Source organism: Schistocerca cancellata, chromosome 6 (assembly GCF_023864275.1).
Source record: "Schistocerca cancellata isolate TAMUIC-IGC-003103 chromosome 6, iqSchCanc2.1, whole genome shotgun sequence".
In the NCBI taxonomy this organism is placed as follows: domain Eukaryota; kingdom Metazoa; phylum Arthropoda; class Insecta; order Orthoptera; family Acrididae; genus Schistocerca; species Schistocerca cancellata.
The window spans coordinates 683308833-683319601 of NC_064631.1; the positions used below are offsets into that span (position 1 = coordinate 683308833).

Consider the following 10769-nt stretch of genomic DNA (forward strand, 5'->3'; position numbering starts at 1 on the left):
GCCACAGCCTGGGGGATGTTTCCAGAATGAGATTTTCACTCTGCAGCGGAGTGTGCGCTGATATGAAACTTCCTGGCAGATTAAAACTGTGTGCCCGACCGAGACTCGAACTCGGGACCTTTGCCTTTCGCGGGCAAGTGCTCTACCAACTGAGCTACCGAAGCACGACTCACGCCCGGTACTCACAGCTTTACTTCTGCCAGTACCTCGTCTCCTACCTTCCAAACTTTACAGAAGCTCTCCTGCGAACCTTGCAGAACTAGCACTCCTGAAAGAAAGGATATTGCGGAGACATGGCTTAGCCACAGCCTGGGGGATGTTTCCAGAATGAGATTTTCACTCTGCAGCGGAGTGTGCGCTGATATGAAACTTCCTGGCAGATTAAAACTGTGTGCCCGACCGAGACTCGAACTCGGGACCTTTGCCTTTTGCGGGCAAGTGCTCTACCAACTGAGCTACCGAAGCACGACTCACGCCCGGTACTCACAGCTTTACTTCTGCCAGTACCTCGTCTCCTACCTTCCAAACTTTACAGAAGCTCTCCTGCGAACCTTGCAGAACTAGCACTCCTGAAAGAAAGGATATTGCGGAGACATGGCTTAGCCACAGCCTGGGGGATGTTTCCAGAATGAGATTTTCACTCTGCAGCGGAGTGTGCGCTGATATGAAACTTCCTGGCAGATTAAAACTGTGTGCCCGACCGAGACTCGAACTCGGGACCTTTGCCTTTCGCGGGCAAGTGCTCTACCAACTGAGCTACCGAAGCACGACTCACGCCCGGTACTCACAGCTTTACTTCTGCCAGTACCTCGTCTCCTACCTTCCAAACTTTACAGAAGCTCTCCTGCGAACCTTGCAGAACTAGCACTCCTGAAAGATAGGATATTGCGGAGACATGGCTTAGCCACAGCCTGGGGGATGTTTCCAGAATGAGATTTTCACTCTGCAGCGGAGTGTGCGCTGATATGAAACTTCCTGGCAAATTCGAACTGTGTGCCCGACCGAGACTCGAACTCGGGACCTTTGCCTTTCGCGGGCAAGTGCTCTACCAACTGAGCTACCGAAGCACTGGCAGAAGTAAAGCTGTGAGTACCGGGCGTGAGTCGTGCTTCGGTAGCTCAGTTGGTAGAGCACTTGCCCGCGAAAGGCAAAGGTCCTGAGTTCGAGTCTCGGTCGGGCACACAGTTTTAATCTGCCAGGAAGTTTCATATCAGCGCACACTCCGCTGCAGAGTGAAAATCTCATTCTGGAAATATCCCCCAGGCTGTGGCTAAGCCATGTCTCCGCAATATCCTTTCTTTCAGGAGTGCTAGTTCCTCAAGGTTCACAGGAGAGCTTCTGTAAAGTTTGGAAGGTAGGAGACGAGGTACTGGCAGAAGTAAAGCTGTGAGTACCGGGCGTGAGTCGTGCTTCGGTAGCTCAGTTGGTAGAGCACTTGCCCGCGAAAGGCAAAGGTCCCGAGTTCGAGTCTCGGTCGGGCACACAGTTTTAATCTGCCAGGAGGTTTCATATCAGCGCACACTCCGCTGCAGAGTGAAAATCTCATTCTGGAAACATCCCCCAGGCTGTGGCTAAGCCATGTCTCCGCAATATCCTTTCTTTCAGGAGTGCTAGTTCTGCAAGGTTCGCAGGAGAGCTTCTGTAAAGTTTGGAAGGTAGGAGACGAGGTACTGGCAGAAGTAAAGCTGTGAGTACCGGGCGTGAGTCGTGCTTCGGTAGCTCAGTTGGTAGAGCACTTGCCCGCGAAAGGCAAAGGTCCCGAGTTCGAGTCTCGGTCGGGCACACAGTTTTAATCTGCCAGGAAGTTTAAATTTTAAGTGTTGTTTGTGAGAAACTTTAATTAAATTAAATCTTTATTGGAACTTTAAACTATTCCTGAAGTCGTAGTCCTGATCCCGCAAAGAACTGGGAAATAGACACTTTTCTTTCAGTGGGCTGGACCAGAATGTGGCCGTGCAGACTGGAAACTAAGGTCAGTATGCTTCCCTTCGCTTTCTGGCTGACCACCAAATTAGTTGCCAGGCTCACGTGATTAAAGACGGCATCAAAACTTTAAAGCAGTGAAATAGCTTACTTGCCGTCCCGCAATGTGTGCAGTGTTTACATAAGATTTACTTTCATTCCAATTGATCCGTAGTGAGGAGGTCCTGCAGGATGTGGAACATGTCAGAAAAACAACAATACATGATAACTATTTACAACTAATACAAATAAGCGAATGTACCATTCCACAGGTCCCAAGTGGAATGATCGTCATTTTTTAATGAACACTAAGAGTCATTTTACAAATACTAATGCACTGAAAGTAAAATAAAAAAGTTTATTTATTTATAAGGTAATAAACATGTAATACAACTACTGTAATACTTATTTACAATGTAATAACACCTGGTATATGATATGTGTTATTTTACAGGTGACTATACCTTTGATAGTACATGTTTTGCTAGTTACACAGCTGGTATAGGTCGTGGTAGGAGGGTGCATAGATCAAGCAAGGTGTGTGGTGGGAATGGGACGGGTAAAGATTTCAGATGATCTAGGAAATGTTTGGGGTCTAAAATATAGGAGAGAAGTCTTTATACTATGGGCTGCAGATGATGATCAACTAAGGCAAACATACATTCGGTGGGTGCTTTGAACCCAGCAGCTATTGGCTGGCCTGTGTAATTGGGTTTGTGGATCTTAGGAAGAAAGTAAAAGGTGGGGGGTGCCAGGTTTGGGTGGGATAAAAAGTTCTATGCATTGAGATGTTAATCCTTGTGAGGGGCCAGAGGTTGCTTGTCACCACTGATACTACCTCCCTCTACACTAACATCCCCCATGCACATGGTCTGTCTGCTGCTGGACATTTCCTCAGTCAGCAACCACCTGATACCAAACCTATGATATCTTTTTCGCTAAGCTGAATCAACTTTATATTTGCCAATAACTATTTTACCTTTGAAAGATAGACATTCAAACAGATCATTGGTACAGTCATGGGAACCTGGATGGTCCCTACCTATGCCAGCTTTTTCATAGATCAGTTGGAGGAGGCTTTCCAGGGATCCATAAGCCTCCAACCCCTAGTTTGACTTACTTACATTGAAGACTTCTTTGCTGTATGGACTCATGGTGAGACTGACCTGTTAAAAGTACTGGAGTCTCTAATACATTCTCCCAATTAAATTTCACGTGGTGCTATTCTGAATACCACACCACTATTCTTGACAATGATCTCATCCTCACTGATGGCCAACTACACATTAAACCTAAAAACTAACAACAGTAGTTATTTTATGACAGTGGCCATTCTTTCCATGTCAGATGTTCCCTCCCTTACAGCCTTGGCATTTGGGGCACACATATTTATCCAGATGCTGGCTCCTTACAGCAATAGAGTACCATTCACACCTCAGCCTTCACTGGACATAATTATTGCACCAGCCTAGTTGAAAAGCAGATTCCCCGGGCTCTCACACCCTGTCCTGGTACTGTTGATCCCTCCAAAAAACAACTTCGGAGCTCACTGCTTGTCACTCAGTTTTATCCTGGTCTTGAATGTATTGATCAGCTACTTTGACAAGGCTATTATTTCCTAAAATCTTGCCCTGAAATTAGGTCCATTATGTCCGAGTCTTTGCCCACCAGTTATAGAGCATCTATCCATTGCCCTCCCAATCTTTACAACATCCTTGTCAGACCCTATGCTCCTTTTGTTCCCATCTTCCTACCCCCCATGGCTTCTGGCCCTGTGACCATTCCTGCTCAATACTTGCCCTACGCACCCTCCTACCATCACCTATACCAGTTCTGTAACTAGCAAAACATATTCTACCAAAGGGAGAGCCACCTGTGAAACAACACATATCCAATACTAGCTATTATGTAAACACTGTTTCGCTTTTCACATCAACACGACTACCACCAATTTATCAGTTAGAATGAATAGGTACAGGCAGTGGGTGTATATTAGCAACATACAATATCCTGTAGCAGTGCATGCTCTACAATATGACAGTCGTGACCTGTGTGCATTTCACCACACATGCCATCTGTATTCTTCCCCTAGACACCAGTTTCTCAGAACTCTGCAGGTGGGAACTGGTGCTACAATATGTCCTTGGTTTTTGACATCCATGTGGCCTTAATTTACATTAATTTATTTGGTCTCAGCATTTCTTCACAGTAACTATAACTTTCTTCATCCCCTTTTAATTCTCTACACCTCTAATTTTCTGACCTGCCTATATTTTGCTGTCCCCCTCCCACTCTATCATATACAATGCACGTAAGTTTTCACCCTTATTAACTCATGCAGAATATTTTAGCAGTAGTCTCTCACAGATTGTCCTATCTTCCACCTTTAAGCTCTCAGGTTTTCAAATCTCGTTCAGTGCAATCCCCAACACTCAGTCTTTCCTTCTCAAACTATCTGGTAAGTCTCCTCTGACCCGGGTTCTGGGCAACTTTTACAAACTCCACCCCTTTCCCTAAATATTGCCAGTCCTTTTCCTTCACCCCTTTTTCTTCCCCTTTAACCCCTCTGCCAGAAGAAGGGATCACTGGCTCTGAAACCTTGCAAACTGTAACACCTTATATATGTGTGCTGCTACTTGGTAAGTAGATTTTTTTATCTATCCAAATTACTTATATTTTCAAACTGCAAATTGAGGTCAGTGATATAGGTCTGTAATTCAATAGGTTGCTCGTATTTTCTTTCTTGAATATTGGTGTGACCTGTACTACTTTCCAGCCTTTAGGAACAGAACTTTCGTCAAGTGAGCGGTTGTATACGATTGCTAAGAAAGGCGCTATTGTGTCTGCATACTCTGAGAGGAATCTGATTGGTATACCATCTGGACTGGAAGACTTGCCTTTCATAAGTGATCTGAGCTGTTTCGCAACACCTAAGATATCTACTTTTATATCACTCATGCTAACAGCTGTTCTAGTTTTGAATTCTGGAATATTTACTTTGTCTTCTTTCATGTAGGAATTAGAAAAAACTGTATTTAGTAACTCCACTTTATTGGCACCATCATCGGTAACATTTCCATCGCTATCATGCAGTGATGATATTGACTGTTTTTTGCCACTGGTGTACTTTACATACGACCAGAATCTCTTTGAGTTTTCTACCATATTTTGAGACAATATTTCATTGTGGAAACTATTAAAAGCATCTCGCATTGACGTCCGCACTAAATTTCGAGCTTCCATGAAACTTAGCCAATCTGGGGGATTTTGTGTTCTTCTGAATTTGGCATGCTTTTCTCGTTGCTTCTGCAACAGTGTTTTGACGTGTTTTGTGTACCATGGTGGATCAGTCCCGTCTCTTATTAACTTATGCAGTACGAATCTATCTATTGCTGTCGATACTGTATCTTTGAATTTGAGCCATATCTGGTCTACACTTACATAATAATTAGCTTGGAAGGAATGCAGACTTTCTCTTAAGGAGGCATCAAGTGAATTTTTATCTGCTGTTTATTTTTAGTGGTTTTGGTTGATATGGTCTTGAGCCTCACTACAATGACCTTGTGTTCACTAATCCCTGTATCCATCATTACGCTCTCTATTAGATCAGGATTATTTGTGGCTAAGAGGTCAAGTGTGTTTTTGCAACAATTTATAATTTGTGTGGGCTCATGAACTAATTGTTCAAAGTAATTCTCAGAGAAAGCATTTAGTACAATTTTGGACGATGTTTTCTGTCTACTACCGGCTCTGAACATGTATTTTTGCCAACAAATTGAGAGTAGATTGAAGTCGCCACCAATTATAACTGTATGAGTGGGGTACTTATTTGTAATGAGTTCCAAATTTTCTTTGAAGCATTCAGCTATTATATCATCTGAGTCTGGGGGGTGGTAGAAGGAGTCAATTATTATTTGGTATGGCTGTTGTGTATAACCTCTACCCATAGTAGTTCGCAGGAACTATCTATTTCAACTTCGTTACAAGATAAACTACTATCAACAGACACAAACACACCATCACCTACTTTATTTAATCTATCCTTTCTGAACTCTGTTTGCATCTCTGTAAAAATTTTGACAGAATTTATCTCCGGCTTTAGCCAGCTTTCTGTTCCTATAACGATTTCAGCTTCAGTGCTTTCTATCAGTGCTTGAAGCTCTGGTACTTTTCCAACACAGCTACGACAATTTACAACTACAATACAGACTGTTGCTTGATTCTCATTGTTTCTTTGCCCTGTACCCTTTGAGACTGAAGCCCTTTTTGATCTTTCCCAAGACTGTCTAACCTAAAAACCGCCCAGTCCACGCCACACAGCCCCTGCTATCAGTGTAGCTGCCTCCTGTGTGTAGTGGACACCTGACCTATTTAGTGGTACCCAAAACCCCACCACCTATGGTGCAAGCCAAGGAATCTGCAACCTACATGGTTGCAGAACTGTCTGAGCCTCTCATTCAGACCCTCCACTCGGCTCTTTACCAAAGGTCCACAATCGGTCCTGTCAACGATGCTGCAGATGGTGAGCCCTACCTTCATCTTTCTAGCAAGACTGGCAGTCTTCACCAACTCAGACAGCCGCTGGAAACCAGAGAGAATCTCTTCCGATCCATAGTGACACACATCATTATTGCCGACATGAGCCACCACCTACAGTTGGCTGCACCCTGTACCCTTCATGGCATCTGGAAGGACCCTTTCCACATCTTGGATGACTCCCCCTGGTATGCACACAGAGTGCACATTGGCTTTCTTCCCATCCTTAGCTGCCATATTCATAAGGGGGCCCATCACCCGCCTAACAATGGAACTCCCAATGACAAGTAATCACACCCTCTGCACTTGTCCGGACCTCTCAGCAAGACCGGTCACTGCTGCAACAGGCAAGGCCACCCTTGCTGGCTCAGAAGTACTCAGTAGGCAGCATCTCAGACCTGTTATGGAGGCGTAAGGGTACAGCCTTGTGGCCAGCACCAACTTCTGCCTTCTGCCTTCTGCCCAGGGATTCGTGACCCTGCCATGGTTCGCCAATCACCTTCAGGCAAGTGTTGACCGGCAGGGACATCTGAATCTGAGGGCGCAGTGGCATCAGAGATCACAGGTGATGCTACAGGTTCCAGAGGCACCAAAGCGCTCACCTTGGGTGTCACCATGGCCCAAGGCAACAGCCTGGAGCCTGTCAACCACAGCCAACACAACTTCCAGCTGTTTACGGACGGTGGTCAATTCCCGCTGAATCCGTACACAACAGGCGCAGTCCCTATCCAACCCCAACATTTTTTTTCTCTCTTTTATCACACAAGCCATTCAAAACAAACAGATGACTGATGACTAGGTGAATTTACACTATACAAGTACTAAAATGCGATGCTACAACTTTCAAATACTATAATATGCCCGAAATTTGTGAATTAAACTATGCAATTACCCAAAAACACACAAAGGAATTAAGAATTAAACTATGAAACAAATAAGTGATCTCAGAGTACGACTTGCTATTGGCAGCAGGGTGCTCACTAACTGCACTGTCATTGCTGTATAATAACACGCCAAACTGGAGAGCCAAGAACTGCTTTCACTCTATCCCAAGCTGCTAAAAGTTGACTTGAGAGTTGTTTTGGGTGGTTTCCCACATTTGTTGAATGTGACTTAAGATCACACTTTATCAAACTACCTCAAAAATACTGTGTTCAAAACATATTTTGTTCAACTTTAATAATGTTAGTAAACATTAAAGAATGTAAGGCATGAAAATACTGCAACAAATCTAGTAACATGCTTAGACGTGAAATTTTGCTAGTAAACACACTGCAATAGATAAAATAATGTTGAATAACACTATATAGCAGGATCTCGCCAATAATTTTGATTTTTTCCTATTTCATATTTTATATTTTTAGTGTCAAGCTAACATCACTGATCTAGGAATAAAAATATTATGTTGTAAATAACTTGTTGGGTGCCCTGGATTTAATAATAAGAACAATGTAATTTCACAATGTTAAATCAAAACTATGACTTTCATATTGGGATTAACAATATAAAATGATGTACTTTGTACATACTAACAAAATATACTGACCATTTAGGTATTAAAGTAATTTACCTTAAAAACACTGAGTAAATACCTATCACTCATTTGATATACAATAGGTTTTTTGTCTCTCCTGAAATTTTTTGTTCTTAGGACATGATACATATAGAAAGTTGCCAATCAGCTACATCAAACATGAAATTTAAAAATTTTGTCCCCACCTGGATAAAGTTTTTCAGGTGCTCATGGGCTTTGACCCTTATCTTTACATCTTCCAGTGACAAAGTTTCCCATAATGCATCAACTCTACACAGTTACTCCAACATATGTTTCCTGACTCCTTCTTTTATAACTTCTACTTATGCTTCTGGAAATGTTATAAGTAACCTTCCCATAGATACTATTTATTAATTACTGTTTGTTGGGGTCTACTCGCTACTACCAGATTATATGGTTTATGTTTGTTATCAAAATGGTGGCATTCCACCCACACCAAAAACCATGCAAAAGTGCAATTTGCAATGTATGATAACATACTCCGTTCTTCACTCCTATAGACAAATACTCACACTATGTATTAAAATTGTCTTCTCAAGTTCTTTTAAGAATAAATCTTAAGTTTGCTCCTACACTGTATTTAATCATTCTAGTTCATAATCATCTACATCTACATCTACAAGCAAAGGTAGATACTCTGCAAGCCACTGTACAGAGCATGGCGGAGGGTACCTTGTAACCCTACATGTAATTTCCTTTCATGTTCCGCTTGCAAATGGAGCAAGGGAAAAACTACTGTCTGTATGCCTCTGTATGAGTCCTAATTTCTCGTATGTTCTTGGTCCTTACGTGCAATGTATTTGGGTGGCAGTAGAATCATTTGGCAGTCAGCTTCAGTTGCTAGTTCTCTAAATTTTCTCAATAGTGTTTCTCAAAAAGGATGTTGATTTGCTTCCAGGGATTCCCATTTGAGGTGCCAAAGCATCTCCGTAACACTTACGTGCTGTTCAAACCTAACGGTAACAAATCTAGCAGCCACCTCTGAATTGCTTCAATGTCTTCCTTCAAACCAACCTGGTACTGATCCCAAACACTCAAGCAGTACTCAAGAATAGATCACACTAGTGTCCTATATGCAGTCTCCTTTACAGGTGAACCACTCTTTCCTAAAATTCTCTCAACAAACTGAAGTCAACCATTCACCTTTCCAACAACAGTTTTCACATGTTATATCGCTTTGCAATGTTAGGCCCAGATATTTAAACAACTTGACTGTGTCAAGAAGGTCACTATTAATACTGTATCTGAACATTACAGATTTGAACTTGCTACTAATACACATTAACTTACATTTTTCCACATTTAGGACTAGCTGCCATTCATCACACCAACTGGAAATTTTAAGTTGTCTTGCATCTTCCTACAGTCACTCAACTTAGACACCTTATCACACCATGGCATCATCAGCAAACAACTGCAGATTGTGGCCCACCCTGTCAGCAAAATCATTTATGCATATAGCGAACAACAGTGATCCTATCACACTTCCATGGGCACTCCTGATGATACCCTTGACAATCTATTAAATTATTTGAAATCTCTATTTACTCCTTCTAATATTCAGAAGATAAGCTTCATCACATCAACTTAATAGTTTGATGAGCCATTTCATGAGTCATTCATTAGCACTCTCTCATCAGCAATAACAGTAGTCTTAACTAATGCTTACAGGGTAACAAATAATAGTTGCCTTCACTTAGGAAATGGTTTCATACTTGCCTTACACTTATGAAATAGTTTCTATTCATGACCACTTAGGCCTGTATTTGTGACACACCTAACACGTCTATTCATTGTCATTATCTCTACAAGCTTTTATTTGCTTATGATATGTAACCTTCTGTATTAAAAAAGTCATATGAGCCCAGCAATAATACATCGTAGTATAGACAGTATATAAAATTCTTCTTATACATAACACATCATCTCAAGTTGTCAATGTCACATACCATAGCTATAATGGATTTTGTTTATATTATCACAGTTGTTTCTTTTATTTACAGCATAACTACTATAAACTCTCTGTAATAGAGCAGAGACCATTGTTGTTCTACAACTGAAACTAGTATAAAATAGTGCAAGATGATTTAAGTTAAAGATCACAGGGTAGAAAGCATAGAAGAAACTGCTCCTGGGGAAAAAAAGTGAAATATTGAAATAGTTAACTTTGATACCCGACTGTCATCAATCCACTGAATCTTCAAAGATAATGAATTCTCCTAGGGCTATGAACTTCTTTAACATGTCAGTATTATATAAACATTTCCCTTGATCCATTCTGGGATTTGCTGAAAACAAAGCATTTAAAAAAATGCTTGTCTCTTTCTTCGTACAGGGTGTCCATGATGAAAGGTCCCATTTCAAAGTGCTGTAGAAAGATTCTCACTGGTCAGAATGAAGTCTAATTAGAACATCATATTATTGTCACAAGGGGATACATATTGGGGGAGGGGGGGAACACGGATGAGAATTTGGCAAATAGATGACGCCGTAAACATCAAAATATGCACACCAAGAGATGTGTGGCACATGGCTGTTCATCAGTTTGTCAGAGATGCCCAATATGAAAGTCTCCATGAAGGATCATGTGCTGTTGATAAAGCTTGTATAGTAGAACGGTGACCATGCTCCAGTAGCCCCGCAGAAGTTCTGGGCACTATAGGGTATGAATAAAGTTATTAGCATGATGTCTGCTTAGGGCGGAGAAAATGATTAA

The 10769-nt window shown here is 41.8% G+C and overlaps 1 non-coding gene across 1 annotated transcript; it reads right to left on the bottom strand.

Annotated features, from left to right (window-relative positions):
- Window positions 1–391: 391 nt before the first annotated feature.
- On the bottom strand, window positions 392–466 carry Trnal-caa (transfer RNA leucine (anticodon CAA)). The gene has a single exon. It is a non-coding gene; the product is annotated as a tRNA-Leu (tRNA).
- Between the last annotated feature and the right edge of the window lie 10303 nt (window positions 467–10769).